Genomic DNA, 23,820 nt, shown 5'->3' with positions numbered 1-23,820 from the left:
TTTCACTGGGGATTATTTGCATATGCTTGAGAGCAGTGTTCGATGCGTTTCAATGAGCATTATCTGCATATGCTTCAGAACAGTGTTCCATGCTTTTCAATGGGCATTATTTGCATATGTTTGAGAGCAGTATTCCATGCGTTTCAATGGGCATTATTTGCATAAGCGTGAGAGCAGTGTTCCATGCGTTTCAATGGGGATTATTTGCATATCTGTTCGAACATTCTAGTAACCCAAGTACATTCTATATTCAGTGGCTTTGTCCCAACCCGCTATGTCACAGTATTCCCAAAAGGAGTCTAGGAGTCTGCACACCTCTGGCAAAGTCACAGCTGTTAGTTGCTTTCCAGCAGTTTTATTACTCCGCTCCACCCACATAGGCCTTTGTAACAACTACACCTAATTCCAAAGAAAGCTGAACACTCATGTCTAGGGCTTCCTTCCTCTCTGTCTTTCTTAACAGCTATTTTATACCGAAATTCTTTTTCTTTGAACTTCTTGCACAGTTAGATGGTTCTCTGGGATTGAAATGTATGGAAGCCAGAAGCCTAATGAAATGGTGTGAAAGGACTATAGCCCTCTAGTCCTCTGATCACCTCCCGGTTTCCAGAGCAAGTCGTAGTGGCCACTTACGACCAGTAAAGTTCCTTGGGGCTGCTTGCCTGGATAGTCTCAGTGCTTTGGCACACCGGCTTGCCAGATGCCATCAGTCTTTACAATGCCTTGTAGTTCCAGCTGGGCACAGATGATAGCGCGCACCCAAGCTAGTCCCTGAAAGTCCCGCTTGGCCGCGAGAGACTGCTCTGACGCAAGGTTTTGCTTTGTGCATCTAGCTTCTTTCTGCAAACTACGTGCTCCATAAGGCTTTGCAGCCCGTAATCAGGGGGAGTGCCTATTAAACCTGGATTGCGCGCGCACCCAAGCAAGTCCCTGAAAGTCCTGCTTGGCCGCGAGACTCTGCTCTGACGGAAGATCTTGCTTTGTGCATCTAGCTTCTTTCTGCAAACTACGTGCTCCATAAGGCTTTGCAGCCCGTAATCAGGGGGAGTGCCTATTAAACCTGGATTGCGCGCGCACCCAAGCAAGTCCCTGAAAGTCCTGCTTGGCCGCGAGACTCTGCTCTGACGGAAGATCTTGCTTTGTGCATCTAGCTTCTTTCTGCAAACTACGTGCTCCATAAGGCTTTGCAGCCCGTAATCAGGGGGAGTGGCTATTAAACCTGGATTGCGCGCGCACCCAAGCAAGTCCCTGAAAGTCCTGCTTGGGCTTGGCCGCGAGACTCTGCTCTGACGGAAGATCTTGCTTTGTGCATCTAGCTTCTTTCTGCAAACTACGTGCTCCATAAGGCTTTGCAGCCCGTAATCAGGGGGAGTGCCTATTAAACCTGGATTGCGCGCGCACCCAAGCAAGTCCCTGAAAGTCCTGCTTGGGCTTGGCCGCGAGACTCTGCTCTGACGGAAGATCTTGCTTTGTGCATCTAGCTTCTTTCTGCAAACTACGTGCTCCATAAGGCTTTGCAGCCCGTAATCAGGGGGAGTGCCTATTAAACCTGGATTGCGCGCGCACCCAAGCAAGTCCCTGAAAGTCCTGCTTGGCCGCGAGACTCTGCTCTGACGGAAGTTCTTGCTTTGGGCATCTAGCTTTTTTCTGCAAACTACGTGCTCCATAAGGTGACAAGAAAAGAACACTTTAATATTGCCATCAAAGACTCTCAGACTTTAAGTTGGCACATTATTTATTACGTGCTATTTGTTTGTTGTGTAGGCTTTGCAGCCCGTAATCAGGGGGAGTGCCTATAAAACCTGGATCGCGCGCGCATCGCGCGCACGCACCCAAGCAAGTCCCTGAAAGTCCCGCTTGGCCGCTTTGCCACGGTGCTGTGTGCTGCTTGCTGTTTTTTGCTATTATGTTGTCTCATGCTGCCTAATTTTGACTCACATGAGATATAACATTATTTAGACCATATTCATCTTGTCTGATTATTTGAATGTATCTGTTTACTTGCTTGTTCACGTGGTTGTAATTTTGTGAATAAGACTTAACATTTGGAGGTGGACGGTTTTTCTTTTTCCTTTGTGCGTTATTGAGGCGTGTTACTAGCGATTAATGATATCTCATTTATACACTTTAAAGTCAAACATGCCCGAGTCAGCTGGCCTATAAGGGCGGTTAAGAAGCTAATCCCCCTTTCCCGCACGTCAAAAGAATCCATCGGTCTCACTCCTGTTCTTGGAACTCCTCTTTCAAATAGAGACCCTCGCGCCTTTTGTGCGAAACGAAAGGAATGTATGACAGATGAGCAACTCACCAAGGGAGTGTTGCCGTCTGTGCCTATGAGCACTTTAGCGCCACTTGTACAGGACTAACTAAAGTAGCAATCATGAGAGATGAGCCTCTCTCAAAAGTAGTGCCGCCATCTGTGCATACGAGTATGCAAGTGCCCCTCCTACCTCGTGCAACTACATGAGCTGGAGAATTAATCACGCCCAGCATCTCTGACCCTACTATTTTGACAATTGCCCAAACACCTAATCAGCATACTCATAAGAGTAAACCCCTGTCCCCTGTAAATGAGAACAGAGAGACAGTGCTTGATTTGTCAAACATATCTATATACGCCAGGTCTGGGAAACTAAGCACCACACATGGGGATTCTTGCCATAATGATGGTACTGCAGGTTCCTGAGATTCATCTGTTAAGTATGTTGCCGATTCTTTCCTACATCCTACACCGCGGCGACGCATCCAGATTAGCCATTTGGATAATCCTTCGGAAAATTTGGCGCTCATAGAAATCACTCTGGCTGCTGTAAGCACAACAGTAGCTAGCATGTTCAAACTTTTTGAGTGTTTGGACTCAAAAATTACTCAGCAAGCTAGCCAAATACAACAGATACAGGTTGTGGATGCTATCGTTCCTGAAAATTGTCATCCTATTTAATTTTGACATTTATATCTGCCTTCGAAAATTGGAGAGTTCTGCCAGCGGTGAGTCTAGTAGTATGTCAATGAGGCTAGTTACTTGCATCGTGTATGTATTAGACGTCTAGGAAGAAACTCGCCTGCTAATTTTTGTTTCCTTTGTATTGGTTTACTTTTGAATTCTTACTTTGTTTTCCTGTGTTTTTTTTATCTGGTACTAACGTCCATTGTAAGATAATTTTAAGGTGCTTATTGTATTGTATTTTATTATGTTGTTTGAAATTTGAAAGGTTGATTTTATCAACTAAACAAATAAAAAAATAAAATAAAAAAAACAGATACTTGATTGGACTACCAAATTACCTGCTGAGCTACTTCTCCTTAAGAGTGGTGATAATAAGAACATACAATCGGGGGCACCTGATCCACCTCTTGAAGTGAGAGAATTGAGCAGTGAATGCCTGATTACATCGCTTTTACCCTTGTTCACGAACATCATATGTCCTGTTGTGCAACCAGTATCAGAAGTCATTAATTTAAATGACTCTTTGATCAGCCTAAACAGGAGCACAAAAAAAGTCCGCACAAACGTGAGTGGTGTCCGGGCTGATGCTGATACTCAAAGGTTAACCCGCACCATCCATCTAAAACGGACTGCACCAAAAATAAAGATTGCACTAAAGAAAGTGGCAAAACCATTCCTTAATGATCAGCAGATTTCTCTACCTACTCAATCCACTCCATCTACTGATCCGACTCCTTTGTTAGAACATTCACAGACTTGTTCCGTCATCATTTATTCCAGTGGCAAAACAGGCATCAGTTATGTTAGGGGGTAGTCAAACAGTGATGGAAGGAGCCCCTCTTCTACATAAAAACAAAAACTACTCGCATTATGCCCCCCTCAGTCAGATTGTGCAGATGATTGAGAATTCGTAAGCAAGATTCAAAGAAACTGTGCAGTCAATTCATGACCCTGCTCCGAGAGCACAATCAACTTTGCAACCAGTAACAGACTTGGGGGAAAAATAAACTAAAAGTTCAAGCAGCAGAGCTCGATCTGCAGGATCGCATGACTTCAATCAAAGCTGCAGTAGATGCCTATTTAATTCAACTTGTCTGTGAAGCTATTATGGCTACACCTGCTGCACCAAATGAGGTAGAAGATGCCTGTCAAATAAAAGATGTTCCCGAAGCTATTACGTCCAAAGCTTCTCCATTCATTGCAGGAAAAGATCTTTGTCCAACAAAAGATGTAACCTGTCCAATGTCCAAGACAGCGATGGTCGTCTCCAAACAATCTTATGAGTGTACACGATGAACAGGTATAGCCAATTTGAGAGCTAATACCGCTCCGGCAATTTCCCAAAATACGATCACAAACATCAATGACTTTGTTAAATCAGGTCGTCAGCAACATAAAAATACCTTTGAAAATTGTCATTCTCTTGTTGTGAAATGCCGAGATGCTCCTTTTGAAAAATATGATTTATGTAGAACAAGCATTTTGAACATTTTTGGAGATGTACATGATATATCTTCAAGTGACATTGACCAGGTTGAATTTGTTTGTGACCAAAATTTGTCTATTGTGCGCCTGTGGATTAAATCAGGTTTGGTCCTAAACTCAATCTGGAAATCAAAAATTGAATTGTTTAAGATGGGGTTTTTGGTAGTACCGGACCCTGAACGCCTGATAGAGGAAAGAAAGGTACCTCTTGCATGTAAAACAAACTTAAGCGAGGAAGTTCGGCGGCAAACCCATTTGTTCATGCTCATATTGTAACCCTATTGACACATTTCAACATGTGGAATCAAATGCCACAAGAACATAACCATTAATTGAACGTATTACATATACATCGTCCCTATTGGGGTTGGAATACCAGGGGACACACTCACTTGCAATGGGGCGCAAACCAATTTTCAAATCAATGCGATAAAGTGGCCCTACAAGAAACCTGGTTACAAAGAACTCTTTTGTGGGACGATCATGATGTTATCCTGCTTCCAGCTTTGGCGTCCGCAAAGGGAAGACCTACATCGGGCCTTTTGGTGGCAGTTAAAACAAGTAAAGGGCTGAGCATAACCAAATGGGCCGCACCAAATAAATTCATCCAATTGGTCAAAATTTCGGATTCCAATCAATCGCTGGCTATGATTAATCTATATCGCAATCCACTAGGTATTTTAGAGGACACCTTCTACAGAGGCTTATCTAGTATCTTAGAAATTGTTGTTCAAGATCATAATGTTACAGCAACTGTTGTGGTTGGCGATCTGACTCTTGATTGTTTCCGTTTGAAAAAAGAAACACGTGATCCTGCTAGGGAGCGTTGGCTCAAGTTTGTTGAAGGCCACAATCCCTACATGGCAAATGGAGCTTTTTTGGGAGATATCCCTCCCTGTCATACTTGGGAGAGGGGATCCTCCAAATCAACAATTGACTATGTATTTGTGACTGCAACATTGTTTTCAAAGATTACCAAATTTGAAATAACTGAACAAACTGCAAGTGATCACTATCCTTTAACATTGTCTTGGCAGTGGGACCACAAATTGAGTGAGCATAATCAACAATGGACCACTCAAACTTTACAGGTTAATAATGCCAAAACCCGCCTCAAATGGTCAAACAAATCACTTGATGCTTTACTGGAGGCGACACAAAAGTTGAATGGGATGGAGACTGACTCTTATATAGACATCCTGTCTCCCTTACAAAATATCTATCTTGATAAAGGTCCAAATCGCTCTCCACGTAAGCACAATTTTGATCCAATTGTACAACAATTTAAGATCAACTACAGAAGAGAGTTAAAATCCACTCTCAGACTGTCTCCGACTGATCGTAATCAGGCACGAAAAAGGATTAAGTGCAGATATCGCAATTAGATTCGTGCAAGGAAAGCTAGATTATTCCAGTCCGATAGTGAAGCCTTTATGCAGACAGTATATAATAAAAACTCTGCTCAAGTGTGGGCCTTACTTAATAAAACATCTAATCAGACACAAGCTAGTTTTCAATTGAGCGGCGTTCCTGAAGCCCTAGGCTTGATCACTTTATAAATCTTTATGCGGATGCGAATTTTGACAATTACAGGTATGAGAATTTGGGTCCAAAAAGTTGGTTGTTAGAATGTTCCGAAGAAATATTAGAAGATCTTATTAAAAAAAGCATCATCGTCATGAGCCGTGGGACCGGACGGGCTAAGTAACCTTATGTTTGAGCAAAATCCAACTAGATGGGCCACCATTCTCAATAACATTTTCCAACAAATCATAATTTCCAGGACCATACCAACGTACTGGAAGACCTCCCTGATTGTTCCAATCTTTAAAAAGGATGATCGGTGTGCCCCGTCTAGTTACCGCCCGACTGCATTGCTTGATGCCCCGGGAAAGAAATTCTCACGACTAGTTCTGAGAGAATTTGCTAGCTTATAATCAACGTGATCCAAATCAGACGGGCTTTGTAGCAGGGCTGGGAACTGCAGTTAATCTTTTAACCCTTAATGCCCTCAAATCACAGGCCCAGACTTTAAAACAACCCATCTACTTTGCCTTTGTCGATCTACACTCGGCTTTTGACTCGGTCTCCCGAGTCAAGCCATTTGATAAGCTACAAGCCGCGAAGTGTCCTACAACCTTATGTGACATCATTTTTGGGCTACATTCGATGAAAATCAGGTTATCTATGATGGGTCTCTTATCCGCAGCAATTTCCACATCAAGAGGGTTGAAGCAAGGGTGTATCCTTGCTTCGGCTCTCTTTAATTTCTTCATACAGGACGTGATGCAGGCCTTTACCCAGGTGTGTTCAGATTCACCAAAAATGAATGGTGTGACAATTAAAGCCTAATGGTATGCGGACGACCTGGTGTTAATTTCTAAAACTCCATCAGGCCTCCAACTTTTGTTGTCCTCATTAAGTACATGCTTGGATGATAACGAATTAGTCATAAATATGAGGAAAACACAAATAGGGATCTATGCACCCAGAATGACTAAAAGGGCCAAAATGGACTAGAGAAGTAAGGATGTGAGTGTGGAAGTTGTTCCAAATTATTTGTATTTGGGCATAATATTTGATGGCATGCCGCAGGTTGATTCACAGTTAAGGACTCTTGAACACAAACTAATCTCAGCCATTTCGCAGATACAGTTGGTCCTATACAAGTATGGCAAATGTTCCATTAAACCTGCCATCTTGTACTGGCGACAGAAAGTTTTGCCAACAATTCTTTATGGTCTGGAGACTAAAAATATAATTTCAATACTATTTTTTAATAAATTAGAGGTGAAATTTTGGAGGGCTGTTCTCCATCTCCCGCAATGTGTACCAGGTCCCTGGCTGCGACATGAGCTAGGACCTACTTCTTTGGCTGTGGAATATAACTGGCGGCTATGTGCCCTGTTTTGCAAATGTTTAACCTATACTCGCACTGATAATATCTTGGCAACCTTGTCCGCTTATATGTTATCATCATCACACATATTTGTCCGTTCATGGTCAACATATATTCTTAAAATTCTGGTGAGGGCAGATGTGAGTATTGATACACTCATCAAGAATCCAGACAGAGCAAAGGACAAAATCTTTAAATTGGACTGGATTGAAACTAGAAATATGTGTGTCACTTATAAGGACTTTGATGCTATTGCTTTTGCACATAAAAAACTTAAAGAGCTGGAAACATATTTGTACAGAGCACCATCGCCTCAGTTAAGGTCTTCAATTTTGCGTCTTCGATTCAATCTGGTTCCTACACGAGATCTAGCAAGAAGGCATTTTATTAATGAAAAAGGGAACTATTGCAGATATTGTGTGGAGATATCTGTCAGAGAAAATCTGAAACATATAACGGTGGAATGTCCAGCTTTAATCGATTTAAGAGCCACATTTTTCTGGAAACATTGGACTTATTTTAGTCAGATGGCTCCCGAAAATAGATGGCCAACCATCCTGTCTACCAAAGTTATCAGCATTCGAATTGCAACCCACAACTTTATGAATGCCTTAAATTTGAATGTGGAAACAGTCCTTGTGATGACATAAGTCTGCCATGATGCATAGAGATCAAAAGGAGATATATATGTGTTAATATTCTCCGTAAATGTTAAACACCATGGTTTTGTCTGAATAATTTTGTTAATCTCATTTTTAGTTTCAACGGAGTTTTGGAACACCCAATTTGTTTGTATATAACTTGTTAGTGTTGTATGAAGTGCATTAATAATATTATGAATATTTAGGTTTCAAATGTGCACATGCTAATCCTTTTATTTTATTTTTGATGCAATCTTAATTTTATGAGTAGGTGGTTGGTTTATGACAGCACACCTTGTTTTATGCCAGTACACTTTGTGCATTTTAAACCTGTTGCTTAATTTTTAGTTTTCTTTGGGTGGTTTGTGTCTTTTTCTTTTGCATTTGCTTTTGTTCATGTTTGTCTGTAACCTTGTAACTTTTGTTATAAATTGTCAAACTCTAATTTGAAAAATGTAAATGAAATGTTCAAATTTTGATAAAAGTTGAGGTTTCTCAGCTAAATTCAATAAAAAATAGTGCCATGTCCCCGATCTAGAAGATCCCCACCCCCGCTGGCTCTCAGCTGGCGGTTCTTCTGGAGTCTCTACAAGAGCCATTGCTTAATGATTGCCCCCTCTTCTTGGATGTTGAATCTCTAGCTGTTCTTATGCTGTGTGTACGGGACACCATGTGGGTGGGCTTGATTGCCAACCTCATGATGAAGATGAGTTATCTTCCGTACCACTCATTAACATGAACTCAGGAGATGAGAGCGGTGTGTTTCCTTGAAGCAGTGCTTCAGGCAGCAGCCGAGATGATGGGCGGGAAGAGAATATTGGATCATGCGTGTCATATCCTGGCCTCTTTTCATCCGCTTCCTTTAGAGCACAGCCCCTCATCTGGCGACTCTCCAGATGTGTTGGACTACAACTCCCATCCGCCCACGCCAGTAGTCAATGGGATATATGTGATATTACCGAAGACACTTCAGAGAGGGAAGTTTCACCGAAAATATAATACTGAAAAAATACCCCAATTTTTATTTTTTTTATTTGTGTGGTCCCCTCTAACCCCCTGTTTTTCTATCCTTGTAACCCCACCCCCACCCCAACCCCTTACCGCACTCCGCCATATATATTTAATTATAATTTTTGGTACTTTTTCGGTATTATGGTTTTCGGTAAAAACGTACCTCTCTGTTTTGAGTTCCGTAAAATGACTTGGTACCCAGTCAATGGTAAGGGATCAAGGGGGTCATAGCGCAAAAGATCTGTTTGCAAACCCTGCAAAAAGAGGATCACATATTCTCTTTAAACTTGCTTGTATACTTTACAAAACTATTACGTTTGGGAAAACCAAAATGGCTGATTTCTTTTATTTTTTTATTTTTTTTTAGTTATTTAATATTAATACTGCGTTCTATGTATAATTTCATAAACTCAAATATTTAAATACTTTAATAAAAATGACAGTATCACATTTGACTTTGGGCATGACATGCTAGCCTGGGTTGAATTTAAAGGCAAATTGATAGTATTTTAAATTCACACTAGACCATCATAAACAAAACCTTAAACAGGTCAACCTGCATAAAAATACATTCACCAAACATCACTTTTCCCATTTATTGGTGACAAACACTATGTTTTACTTACATTCCATGGGGGGAAAAAATTCCAGAGTAAACAATGAACCAAAGCAGTACTTAACTTGCAAGGTTATCGTGCTTTACTGGACCATAAACAGAAACCTATTGAACACATCTCTGTGGACAATAACACAACATCAAAAGCAACACAGTTTATATATAAACATTAGGTATTTTTTCAGCCCTACATGGAGATGTAATTAAACAGTATAAAGCACTCAAGGAAAATCAATTTGCATTTTTTAATATGCTACCTGGAGATCACATCTTGAAATGCAGTGATAATTTTTGTGACCTACATACACGTTGTATAATCGTTAAACTAATATCAAAACAATTATGTTCTTGTTGCAATAAAATAAAAACGCAATCCAAAGAAAAACTTAAATGATTAAGTAACACTGTTTAAAAAGTCCTAAAATATTGAATTTACACAACCGTTGGAGATTTAAATTAATGTTCGATGACTGAACTATATATTTTAAACTTGTACTTAGGTTTCTCCAAACTATACTTTTCTAATTTAATTTAAAAAAACAAAAAATATAACTACATTCATGGATATGATCTTTTTATGGTTTAGGATTAGTCTGACAAAATTTCTAAACTTTCTTTTCCGAGATACAAATTAAACTTCATATACCTTCAAAAGAAACTATACAATTGTATTTCATTATAATTTGAAGAAACAGCACCTATTTTGGTTTAGAAACTACAGAAGGACGTAAATGCTGTAGCAATCTAAATCAGTAAAGTTACACGGAACAAGCATTTCATTTTCTATGGTGCTTTTGGGTTTGGATGCAGTCAAATGCCTATTTAGGCAGTGCTGTCCAGTGTTGTCCCAAAGTGTTTGAGTTAGCCGGTTTGAGGAGGTTGGTGTTATCCATTTCTTGTTTCAGCCATGTTTCGGGAACTGGCAATATCACATCGCTAAAGGTAATCCACACTTTCTTTGCATTGAGACTTTATAGTTTCATAGCCACTTTCTAAGTGGCTTGTGCACTGGCCGATAGTTCCAGAAGGATCCATTACCGATTTCTGGACTCCTGCGTTGACGGCTGGATAAATTTGTAGATCTCTAATGGATGGTCGAAATACAGACATTGCTCAATTTCCTGTTCTTGGCATCTCAGTATTTTGTTGGTCCAGCTCAGACAGTAACTTTAAAATGTTTCATGCAGCCATATCGTTGCATGATTGCACATCCTTCCCAATCCCTTGGCTTATCAGTGGTGGCTGAGATGAGCAGTTTATAAGAGAAACAAATTCATTTTTGTTGTTTTTAGGAAAGTCTTTGTATTCAACCTGTATTCCTTGAACATTTGAAAGATAGTCCAACTGTGCAGAAGGTCTAGCCAGAGGGCTATGGGGAACATAGCCCAAAGAGGTATTCTTCAATATGGTCTCTGCAGTTGGAGACATGCCCCCATATAATAATTCTCTTGCAATCATCGCAGTTACTGTTGCCTTGGCTGGATTTGGGGCTACTCTGTTGAACTCTTTGGTGTGATGCCCTTGATTGGCTCCAACTGCTTGTGCGACTTCAGGTACCATGGGAAGAATACCAGCAGGAAGTTGCTGATGGCTGTGATAAGGCATCCTAAACTCATCGTCTTTATTACATACTGCAACGTCTTCATCAGAGCCTGGCTCAAAAAAAGTTACTTTTCTCCCATCCCCTGGTTTCTTCACTGGTGTCTTTTCGTCTGTCTTCAGTGCTGGTTTAGGAGGTTGGGGCTGTGGGACTTTAAAACCCATAAATTCTCACATATTTTCAGCGGCATTGCGTTTAGCTACTTTTTTATTGGTGCCATTCCCTTCAGTAGTGTGGGTGCCGACTTTAACCTGCATGACAAATTCCTTCGTCTTGGAAGACCACGCTCAGTGATGAGCGTATATTCTGGTTCTTTCTCTTTTTTGGCTTGTTTTTGAGCAGGTCTGCTAATCGGGTTCATTCCTTGGCCGTATTCTGGGCTGGTTTGGAGCTTGACTATTGACTTTGTTTTTCTTTTTGATTCGTGGCTTCTTTTTTTCAACTGTGGGAAGAGGCGGTAACTTTCTGAGTTCCTCTAACACCGCTATCGCAGCATTCTTTTTGGAGATATGATATGAAATGATATGATATGGCATTTGTAACGCGTCTATACACAAGTGTTTCAAGGCGCGACGAGGCGGGGGGGAAACAAGGGGAGACAGACAACGATCCTACTAGGCCAGGTGTCATTCAGATCGCGCAAGTGCAAGGGTAAAATCTTTGCAGATCTTTTTACTCTTTCCCTCCCCCTCGCCCATGAAGTCCCCCATGGATACTTTAGTTACGAAACACTTCATGTGAGGAGGGCCAGTCTCTTTAGTAACCTCAAAGTTCACAGGCAAGTTCCTTTTAAGCGCAACCTCAAAAACCTGACTTATTTCAGATTTATTGAGATTCTCATCATCTGGTTCTTTACCATTCACCTCTGGTTTGTCAGGCAGGGGCTCATTCTGCAAGAGTTTCTAGGCTTTAGCAGCTGCATCGTGCTTCACAGCCTGTCTTGTTCGTCTTTTTCGATGAAACTGCTGACCTCCAATAGACAGTTCAACTTGATAAAGCATAGGTCCAACAGGGAATGGGTAGAAGTACCGTGGAGGATAAGCGCCACCTCTCATATTGTAGTTGTAGGTGGATCTCATCCCTGTACATGGATCAACAGGTTTATATAATGGTTTCTTTCCAAGCTTCATGCAAAGTGCATTAAGTTCAACTGTGGGGGTTACACTGTCTGGGTGTTTTCCTTCACCACGCGTAGGGCGAACTGCAGCTTTGGGAAAGGTTGTACCTTCCAAGGCTTTGGCCGCTGCTGCATGTTGAGCTTTTTTAATATTAGTTCCTTCAGCTTCCCAGTGCTGGTCCCCAAGAGTTAGCTGAACTGTTAACACCTTTGAGTGCGCTGGACCTTCTTCACTCAGAAGCTTGTATTCTGGCTGAACCTTGTTGAAACGGGCTAACTCATTCACAAGACACATTGGGGTTTTCTCTTTGGGGTTTGCCATGTTTGGAGTAACTGCAGCAGAGCTTGATGTAACGGATGCAGAGGGTAAAGCAGAATTCTGAATGGGTCTTCCTGCATTTTCAGAGAGCAGCAATTTGTTGTAGAGGGAATACTCAAAGGCTGTGAAATAGACTGTCGGTTCGTGTTCAAGATTTGGCTCCCAGAAAGATTTGTAGATACATTGTGAACCTGGGACATGTTCAACAAGAGGAATTTGACCCTGGTAAACAGCGTTCAGTGCAGTTTATTCAGCGTTATGAACTCTACCGCTCTTCCTCCTGCCCTGGCTGCCTGCCGTTGCTGCAGGAGTCCCAGACGATGCTAGTCCATATACGGTAGCGTAGCTAGGTGCTGGGGGCTGATTTCTGAGGATGGCAGGCCGCAGGTAGTGCCGATTTATTGTGACTTTCGATTCCCAGGGCGGAAAGGGGAAACACAGGAAAGCAGTGTTTTCCAAGCTGTGCCCCGATCCTGTGAAATCCACTCCCAGACTCCCCTCACTGTAGCCCCGCCCTTCTCTCATTAAGAACAGAATAAAGCACCTTGCTTGTTTGCATTAGGAAATGAACATGGCCCAGCTGTGCAACCAGCCCTGTGAATTCTGGAAATAAAGTGCAACCCGGGGTGGTAGGCCATGTGACTTTAAATGGGTTAATAATGTTTGTTGGCGTTGCTCAGTGGACTAATACATCCACTGGTCACGGGTTCGAATCCCGGCAGGTCCAGACACAGCCCTTCATCTCCCGAGGTGGATAAATGAGTACCATTAAGTTTGGCAACAATACCCAACTGTTATCTATCAATTGTGCAAAGATGCCCCTCTGGAGGTGTACATGCGCTTTACAAACGCACCTGCTATGTATATAGTTTTTAGACTCTTTAAGACATTTTGCAATGTGGTGTGTTTAAATGTGTATATTGTTTGGAGATCTGCCTCGCTTTTGACTGACGTTCGTGCCTAGAAACCTGCTAAATAAATCAATAGATTTGCTGTTGCAAATTGTGGCCACCTTTGCTCCCTCCATCTTTGCTCTCTCCACCTTTGCTCCCTCTACCACTTGCTCCCTCTACCACTTGCTCCCTCTACCACTTGCTCCCTCTACCACTTGCTCCCTCTACCTCTTGCTCCCTCTACCTCTTGCTCCCTCCACCTCTTGCTCCCTCCACCTCTTTCTCCCTCCACCTCTTTCTCCCTCCACCTCTTTCTCCCTACACCTCTTGTTCCCTCCACCTTTGTCCCCTCCAACTCTTGCTCCCTCCACCTCTTGCTCCGCCCACATCTAACTCCCTTCACCTTGGCTCCCTTCACCTCGGCTTCGGCTCCCTCCACCTTTTGATCCCTCCACCCCTTGCTCCCTCCACCTTTTGATCCCTCCACCCCTTGCTCCCTCCACCTCTTGCTCCCTCCACCTCTTGCTCCCTCAGCCTTTGATCACTCCACCTCTTTTTCCCTCCACTTCTCGCTCCCTCCACATCTTTCTCCCTCCACCTCTTGCTCCCCCCCACATCTTGTCCCTTCACCTCTGCTCCCTCCACCTATTGCTCCCTCCACCTTTCCTCTCTCCACCTTGCCTCCCTCCACCCCTTGCTCTTTCCACCTCTTGCTCCCTCAGCCTTTGATCCCTTCACCTCTGCTCCCTCCACCCTTTGCTACCTCCACTTCTTGCTCCCTCAGCCTTTGGTCCCTCCACCTCTTGCTTTGTCCACCTTTGCTCCCTCTATGTTTGCTCCCTCCACCCATTGCTCCCTCCACCTTTCCTCCCTCCACCCCTTGCTCTCTCCACCTCTTGCTCCCTCAGCCTTTGACCCCTTCACCTCTGCCCCTCCACCCTTTGCTCCCTCCACCTATTGCTCCCTCCACCTTTCCTCCCTCCACCTCTTGCTCTCTCCACCTATTGCTCCCTCAGCCTTTGATCCCTTTACCTCTGCTCCCTCCACCCTTTGCCACCTCCACTTCTTGCTCCCTCAGCCTTTGGTCCCTCCACCTTTTGCTCCCTCCACATCTTGCTCCCTTCACCTCTTGCTTCAGCCACCTTTGCTCCCTCCACCTTTTGCTCCCTCCACCTTTTGCTCCCTCCACTTTTCCTCCCTCCACCCCTTGCTCCCTTCAGCTCTTGCTCCCTCAGCCTCTTGCTCCCTCAGCCCCTTGCTCCCTCCACCCCTTGCTCCCTCCACCCCTTGCTCCCTCAGCCTTTGATCCCCCCACCTCTTGCTCCCCCCCACCTCTTGCTCCCTCCACCTCCTGCTCTATTGACATGGAAAATAAATACACTCCATTTGCATCCTGGGCCAACTTGGGGACATTGACTACTCCGGAAAGTCAAATCCTTTGGGAGATTCCACCCGTTCCCTTCGATTTTTCATCCGAAGCTTCCAAGAGTAATTGACAATTAAAGTCTCCTGGGAATCGTCAGTATCCCACTACCTGGGCTTGGCTGCTCGCCTCTCTTTCCTCCACTGGTTGCTAGCAAATAATTTGCTGCCACATCGCCCGCCCTCCCCCTCCGCCGTTGTTAGCTCCCCACTACCTCATATCTCTGCTGCCCTCAAGATGTCGTCCCCTCTATGATGTATTTATTTATTTATTTACTTTTATTTATTTTATTTATTACACCCCCAGACCCACAGGTAGCACGGCGTGGTTACAAGACAGTTTAGCGATTGGTCATACATTGTTACAGAGCATAAATTACAACACAGATGGCGAGCTAGTACAACAAGATAGACAATATTTACAGTTTACAGATTTCACTGGCATGTCGCACTTTCACAGAAGAATGTCCCTTAGTGCTAATATTGGTTGAATAACCAGGTGTTTAGCAACTTCTTGCAGCGATGGAAGGAAGATTCTTTTTTGATGTTAATGGGGAGGGTGTTCCAGTGTTTAGGGGCTAGAACAGGGAAGCTGCTGCCCCCCGCTCTAGTAGTTTTGTAACGAGGGGGTGCCAATAGGAGGTTGTCATTGGATCTTAGTGATCTGGTGTATTCTTTTGGGAAAAGAGTATTGTTAAGGCAAATTGGGCCTTTTTTGGTCAGACATTTATGTGCAATGCGAAGTGTTTTAAAGATAATTCTTGCTTTGATGGGAAGCCAGTGAGCGTCCTTCTTTGTCTTGGAAATGTGGAAATGTGGTCCGATTTTTTTGGACTTTATTTTGCAGAAGTTGCATTTTGGATAGATTGGTATTGGATTTGCCTAGTAGTAATACATTGCAGTAATCCAATTTCGATAGTACTAAGGCCCTGGCCAAGGTAAGGCAATTTGCTGGTGTCAGAAATTGTCGGCAGAGAGCAATAAGTTTGGAGGTGTAGGCCGTGGAGGAGGGTAGCGCTTTGATATGTTTAGTCATAGTAAGACTGGCGTCGAGGTAGACTCCTAATGTTTTCACTTGCTTCAGCACTGGAATACAGGTGCCATCGATAATAATAGCTGAGTAATCTGGGTGGAGAGCCGCTATTTTAGCTGGGGATCCTACGCTGAGGTTTTCTGTCTTCTTTGAGACAGAGACTATTTAGTGCCATCCAGTTTTGGATGATGACTATTTAGTGCCATCCAGTTTTGGATGAGACTATTTAGTGCCATCCAGTTTTGGATGATGATCTGTAAAGTGCTCTGTTGCTTGCAGAAGCTAGGTCTGCGCTCAATAAACACTCTAATAAGAATAATACTACTAATAGCCTACAAGGCTTAAGAGTGCTTGCGAGGTAGAGCAAGTGGTCGTTTCAGAGATCTGTGTTCCTCCTGCACTCAGAGGTCTGGATCTCGGCAGGGCCCACACTGCCTTTCATTCCTCCGAGGTTAATAAATTGAGCCCCTTAAAATTGGGCAATGATGCCACTTATTATTGCAGTGCTTCGAAGGAGGACTTTGGTATGAAACACTATATAAATAGATATACTTATTCACATTGCCTTGGACTGTTGGGTAGTGCACCACCTGCAAGGCGCATTCTGATGCCCGCATGTTGGATCACCTGGGAGGTTTTATTTCCTGTCTGGAGCCCTACAAATGCACGTGCCCAGCACCGGAAGAGCTGTACCTGGGCACGTACAAGGGGCACGTGGGGCAGGGGATGCCTCGCTGATGGTTAGGCTTGGGTGGTGTGGAGATCATTCTCAGAGTGAACATAGTACACAGTTAGGGGCTGATTCACCAAGAAGTTGCTGGGTGTAACTCTGACTTACTCCTGATGTACTCCTGTAAATGGGAGAGTAAGCCAGGAGTAAGACGGAGACACTCTAGGTAACCTTTTTGCTGACTTGCCTAGTCTCTCTCCAGGAGCCATTCAGAGTTACTCCTGGTACCTTCTTTCTGAATCGGTCTCATAATTGGGAATAGCAGCTGTGGGGCCAAGATATGTATTTGGCTATTGGTGAATAACAGACGCTGCTTCTCCACAGACCTTACACTTTGGAGCAAGGCGGACTTCCCTGTACATATGTGGTTGACTCGGGAAACCATTCCTGACTTTGAATAATTGTTCTATAAGTGCAACATTTTGGACTTGGAAAATTAAGTTTGTATACCACACAAGGTTCATCCAGAACTGATATTGACAGCCATTTATACAAGTGACCTTTGATGCAGCATTACTTGCTTTTCACCCAAAAATAACGCAACGAACGGATAGTATAGCTCAGTGGCAACGCACTCATTTTAGAAGCTAGACGACCCAGAGCAACACAGGTTCGAATCCCAGCCCCGCGCTTAGAAATCTTAAGCGCGTTATAAATAACCAATTATAATTATAACATAGAGGGAGGAGGCTCCGTGGGGAACTGTGTGGGCTGGACCCCTTCAGAAGCAAGCTGCCTGATGCTGAGAGCTTTGTGGAGTGACGACTCATTGGCACTGAGTGACACTAAACAACGCAGTGTGCCATCGCAGAGACAGCGCCATGTGTCCTGACTCATTGTGCCCGCCAGACCCAGACTGACAAACCGACGTAAGAGACTGCTGTTCCGGGCACTGAGAGCGTCGAAGACATAGTGCGCCATCACTGACAAGAAGAGCAACACCAACGCAATAACCATCGCTCTGAGTGACGTTCTCTGTCACCGCCGGGCTGGTGTGTAATCCATCCCTCTAATGGTGGTCTGATGAACTGCTTCACTCTCCGCTGCTTCAAAAGCATTGGCATTGCCAATTCGTTTTGGCCGTCATATGTCAAGAGCAGCTACAAAAGTGCCAAAACATGGCATTCCGCAACTAAAAGATAGGAATAAAGTTCAGAAAATTACCAGTGACCCAGTGCTTTAAGTGGGATAAGAAATTGAGGGGGGGCCCTCATTTGGGGGAGTGGCTTGCCTGATGGGCGTGGCCTAAAACTTGAAGGCGTGGCCTAACGAAAAGCATGTAAAAATGAACAGAGGTGGTCTTGTCTACACAACTAAGCGCATACTGCAACACTCCTGGTACAACCAAATCGTGTGGTCCTGGGCAAATCATTTAATTGCACTGTTGAGGGTGAGGCTTTTTAAAAAGAGAGAAAGTTGGCTGGTTAAAATACAAGTAGTCCTTGTATTCAGGGGAGGTTTCTTTAAGTGTGGCGCATGCTAACATTCATAATCTTGTCTGGGTGTGGTCAGACGTTTGCATCAGGGAATCGTTGTAGATTCAACACATGAACGGATTTGCAAAATGGGCAGGGCTGGCACAAGGACAACCTGTTGAGTTGTGTTAGTTTGAGTGTTAACACAGGTGCAAGTATAGTCAGAGCCAAGAGCAGCCACGTTTCGTCATTGGGACAATTAGCAATGCAGAGGCAATCACCCAATTTCTCGTTTTAGTGGCAACGGGAAGTTGGGTATTGTGGTGGTGCTTACAAAAGTGCAAAAACTGACTCTGACCCAATGAGTAACACAACTGCTGAGCAAGGACCAGGGGAGGGTCAACCACGACAATGGCTGCATCCTTAACTGCGTGAAACGCTGTAAAATTTAAAAATACATAATTATGTCAAAAGGGCGAATTACCGGCAAGGCCACTCAACACTGCCTGAAGCAAGCCTCACTCACCTCCAGCCGCGATATCAGTGAGCTCCTCCTCTGCCCCCCACCCCTTCCCGTCATGGGGTTAATGGGTCAAACATTAACACCCTTTTGTCTCCACTCCTGTTGTGCCTGTTACTCTCAGCAAAGGGAGTGGAGACAAAGGGGTGTTAATGGTGGGTGAGGACCCTGAGCTGTGACTAAAACAAGTGTCAGCCAGTCCCAGTGTCCCGCAAATTAAAGCCCCTCTCCGCCCCCGGCCGGGCATGAAAGCTATTTGCATCCTGGGATTTTACCGGGGTTCTGATGGTTTTCTTTTTTTCTGTCCCACGGGAGATCAGCTCAACGCAAGCCCATCCTTGTTGGAGAAAAAAAAAATGGCTGTCGCCATTAAAATGTTAAGGGGACTAGGTTTTGGATTACGGCAGCTAGAAGAAACATGTTCCAAAATGGCAGCTGTCAGCCAAAAAGGGACAATGGCGGCGGTGCGGGCTGTGAGTAGAGCATTGCGGGAAAGTCCGATTCTCATTGATCAGTCTATCTTTCCCGGGTGCAAATTGCAAATAAGGATCACACGGAATGTTCACCTTACAGCAGATCACACTGCTAGACACATATTGAAAGGAAGACATAATCAGACATCAGTAGGGTGGCTGTGTCTTCATATAAAGTGAATTGCTGTGAAAACAGCACTCCTTCAACCAATCAAACAACTTCAAGCAGCAGTCGATTCATGAATCCCCATCTCACAACGACTGACCGCCATGTTTTTCTGTTTCAGAAAAAGGCTGACCTGCATATCCACCCAATCCGATGCGATGATGGTGAGATATGTTCCAGGTGTGCTAAGAGATACCCAGCACATGCTCTTATCAGCTTACCACAGCTTTATCAAAAGATGCAGCCAAGATGGATAGACTTGCATCTCTATGAGAGTGGCCTAAGCAGGGTTACTCTGACACCCTTACCAAAACACAATCCCTGATGCCATGTGGGGGTTTCAACGGAGTGATGCCAGTGGAGCAATCCGCATGGGCGTGTTCCTGACTAATGCTCTTCACCGTCTGGGATTGCTTTGGGTCATGTTGTTTTTGAACATGTTTAGTGTATTGAAGTTTTGGAGCCCACACCAGAGGACACTATTGTGTGGTAGGTGACTGGTGCACACACTAGTGGCCCCGAGACAAGACGCCGGTATTGGAGCTTTTGCCGGCCGGGGATACAATGGGAAACTCTCTTTATGATTCCTGTGATTGGGTTTGTTCCAGCGCTCAGTGTGCAGACATCACAAAGGGAAACCTGCAGTGAAGCCTTTACAGGCAGTTAGATCCCCCATTCCAAGCTTGGTGATTGGCTGGGGAGCTGGGAAAGGGAAACCTGCAATGCAGCCTTTACAGGCAGTTAGATCCCGCCATTCCAAGCTTGCTGATTGGCTGGGGAGCTGGGAAAGGGAAACCTGCAATGCAGACTTTACAGGCAGTTAGATCCCCCATTCCAAGCTTGCTGATTGGCTGGGGAGCTGGGAAAGGGAAACCTGCAGTGCAGCCTTTACAGGCAGTTAGATCCCCCATTCCAAGCTTGCTGATTGGCTGGTAAGCTGAGAAAGGGAAACGCGCAATGCAGCCTTTACAGGCAGTTAGATCCCCCCATTCCAAGCTTGCTGATTGGCTGGGAAAGGTAAACTTGCAATGCAGCCTTTACGGGTTGTTAGATCCCCCATTCAAAGCTTGCTGATTAGCTGGGGAGCTGGGAAAGGGAAACTTGTATTGCAACCTTTACAGGCGATTAGATCCCCCATTCCAAGTTTGCTGATTGGCTGGGGAGCTGGGAAAGGGAAACTTGCAATGCAGCCTTTACGGGCAGTTAGATCCCCCCCATTCCAAGCTTTCTGATTGGCTGGGAATGGTAAACTTGCAATGCAGCCTTCACAGGTGGTTAGATCCCCCCATTCCAAGCTTGCTGATTGGCTGGGGAGCTGTAAAAGGGACACTTGCATTACAACCTTTACAGGTGGTTAGATCCCCCTTGCTGATTGGCTGGGGAGCTGGGAACAGCTACAAGAACGAAGGAAAAGTATTGAATGAAGGCATCTATAGGTGGTTTGTGCCCAGATTGCACACTTCCTGGTTGTCTCTAGAGAAGAAAATAGGTTCTAATTTATACACAGGGATCTGATGTTGCTTCTGAAAGGCCTGATGATGCATTAGGCACCAGAATCAGACTCGGATTGGCCTATCGGGCATTGCTTTTAATGCACCATCCAACAGATATTTTCCCCCAAAAGGTGGCCCCATACTACTTGTATGGGGCCTATGCACCCCTCCCTCGCTGTGTTTGTAGCATCTATTTCCTGCTTTCCCACCCTCTTATCTATCCCCCCGCCCATTGTATGGGACCTATGCATCCCTCCATCTATTTCCCGCTTTCCCATCCTCTAATCTCTCCCCTCGCACATTATATCGGGTCTGTGCATCCCTCCCTCGCTGTCTTTGTAGCATCTATTTCCCGCTTTCCCATCCTCTAATCTCTCCCCTCGTCCATTATATCGGGTCTATGCATCCCTCCCTCGTTTGTTCGTAACATCCATTTCCCGCTTTCACCTCCTCTTATCTATCCCCTTCTCTTTTTGTATCATGACTATGCGTGCCTCCCTCACTTTGTTCATAGCATCTATTTCTCTCTTTCTCATCCTTTATCTCTCCCCTCACCGATTGCATCGGGTCTATGCATCGCTCACTCACTTTGTTTGTAGCATCTATTTCCCTCCTTCCCATCCTCTCATCTCTATCCTCACTTTTATTGTATCATGTTTATGCGTCCCTCGCTCGCTTTGTTCGTAACATCTATTTCCCTCTTTCCCATGCTCTAATCTGTCCCTTCGCCCATTGTATCAGATCTATGCATCCCTCCCTGTGTTCGTAGCATCTATTTCCCACTTTCTCATCCTCTTATCTTTCCCCTTGCTCATTGTATCGGGTCTATGCACCCCTCACTCACTTTAGCTCATTGTATCGGGTCTATGCATCCCTCCCTTGCTGTCTTTGTAGCATCTATTTCCCGCTTTCCCATCCTCTAATCTCTCCCCTCGTCCATTATATCGGGTCTATGCATCCCTCCCTCGTTTGTTCGTAACATCCATTTCCCGCTTTCACCTCCTCTTATCTATCCCCTTCTCTTTTTGTATCATGACTACGCGTGCCTCCCTCGCTTTGTTCATAGCATCTATTTCCCTCTTTCTCATCCTCTTATCTCTCCCCTCACCGATTGCATCGGGTCTATGCATCGCTCGCTCACTTTGTTTGTAGCATCTATTTCCCTCCTTCCCATCCTCTTATCTCTATCCTCACTTTTATTGTATCATGTTTATGCGTCCCTTGCTCGCTTTGTTCGTAACATCTGTTTCCCTCTTTCCCATGCTCTAATCTGTCCCTTCGCCCATTGTATCAGATCTATGCATCCCTCCCTGTGTTCGTAGCATCTATTTCCCACTTCCCCTCCTCTTATCGTCCTCCTCGCCCATTGTATCGCGTTTATGCATCCCTCCCTGTGTTTGTAGCATCTATTTCCTGCTTTCTCATCCTCTTATCTTTCCCCTTGCTCATTGTATCGGGTCTATGCATCCCTCCCTCACTTTGGCTCATTGTATCGGGTCTATGCATCGGGTCTATGCATCCCTCACTCACTTTGGCTCATTGTATAGGGTCTATGCATCCATCCCTCACTTTGGCTCATTTTATCGGGTCTATGCATCCCTCCCTCACTTTGGCTCATTGTATCGGGTCTATGCATTCCTCCCTCACTTTGGCTCATTGTATCGGGTCTATGCATCCCTCCCTCACTTTGGCTCATTATATCGGGTCTATGCATCCCTCCCTCGCTGTCTTTGTAGCATCTATTTCCCGCTTTCCCATCCTCTAATCTCTCCCCTCGTCCATTATATCGGGTCTATGCATCCCTCCCTCGTTTGTTCGTAACAACCATTTCCCGCTTTCACCTCCTCTTATCTATCCCCTTCTCTTTTTGTATCATGACTATGCATGCCTCCCTCTCTTTGTTCATAGCATCTATTTCCCTCTTTCTCACCCTTTTATCTCTCCCCTCACCGATTGCATCGGGTCTAAGCATCGCTCACTCACTTTGTTTGTAGCATCTATTTCCCTCCTTCCCATCCTCTTATCTCTATCCTTACTTTTATTGTATCATGTTTATGCGTCCCTTGCTCGCTTTGTTCGTAACATCTATTTCCCTCTTTCCCATGCTCTAATCTGTCCCTTCACCCATTGTATCAGATCTATGCATCCCTCCCTGTGTTCGTAGCATCTATTTCCCACTTCCCCTCCTATCTTCCTCCTCGCCCATTGTATCGCGTTTATGCATCCCTCCCTGTGTTCGTAGCATCTATTTCCCACTTCCCCTCCTCTTATCTTCCTCCTCGCCCATTGTATCGCGTTTATGCATACCTCCTTGTGTTTGTAGCATCTATTTCCTGCTTTCTCATCCTCTTATCTTTCCCCTTGCTCATTGTATCGGGTCTATGCATCCCTCACTCACTTTGGTTCATTGTATCGGGTCAATGCATCGGGTCTATGCATCCCTCACTCACTTTGGCTCATTGTATCGGGTCTATGCATCCCTCCCTCACTTTGGCTCATTGTATCGAGTCTATGCATCCTCCCTCACTTTGGCTCATTGTATCGAGTCTATGCATCCTCCCTCACTTTGGCTCATTGGTTCGGGTCTATGCATCCCTCCCTCACTTTGGCTCATTGTATCGAGTCTATGCGTCCCTCACTCACTTTGGCTCATTGTATCGGGTCTATGCATCCCTCCCTCACTTTGGCTCATTGTATCAAGTCTATGCGTCCCTCACTCACTTTGGCTCATTGTATCGGGCCTATGCGTCCCTCCCTCACTTTGGCTCATTGTATCGGGCCTATGCATCCCTCCCTCACTTTGGCTCATTGTATCGAGTCTATGCGTCCCTCACTCACTTTGGCTCATTGTATCGGGTCTATGCATCCCTCCCTCACTTTGGCTCACCCTCACTTTGGCTCATTGTATCGAGTCTATGCGTCCCTCACTCACTTTGGCTCATTGTATCGAGTCTATGCATCCTCCCTCACTTTGGCTCATTGGTTCGGGTCTATGCATCCCTCCCTCACTTTGGCTCATTGTATCGAGTCTATGCGTCCC

The 23,820-nt window shown here is 44.6% G+C and overlaps 1 protein-coding gene and 1 pseudogene across 1 annotated transcript in view; one reads left to right on the top strand and one right to left on the bottom strand.

Moving 5' to 3' along the window:
* The window catches only part of LTK (leukocyte receptor tyrosine kinase), a 621,554-nt gene that overhangs the window by 52,447 nt on the left and 545,287 nt on the right, over positions 1 to 23,820 (top strand). The window lies entirely within an intron of this gene.
* On the bottom strand, positions 10,239 to 12,841 carry LOC138527537 (double-stranded RNA-binding protein Staufen homolog 1-like; annotated as a pseudogene).

The sequence above is a fragment of the Ambystoma mexicanum genome, chromosome 14, assembly GCF_040938575.1.
Source record: "Ambystoma mexicanum isolate Mex_15411 chromosome 14, UKY_AmexF1_1, whole genome shotgun sequence".
Taxonomy (NCBI): Eukaryota; Metazoa; Chordata; class Amphibia; order Caudata; family Ambystomatidae; genus Ambystoma; species Ambystoma mexicanum.
The sequence above is the reverse complement of the archived record's forward strand: the minus strand, read 5'-3'. Positions and strand labels throughout refer to the sequence as shown.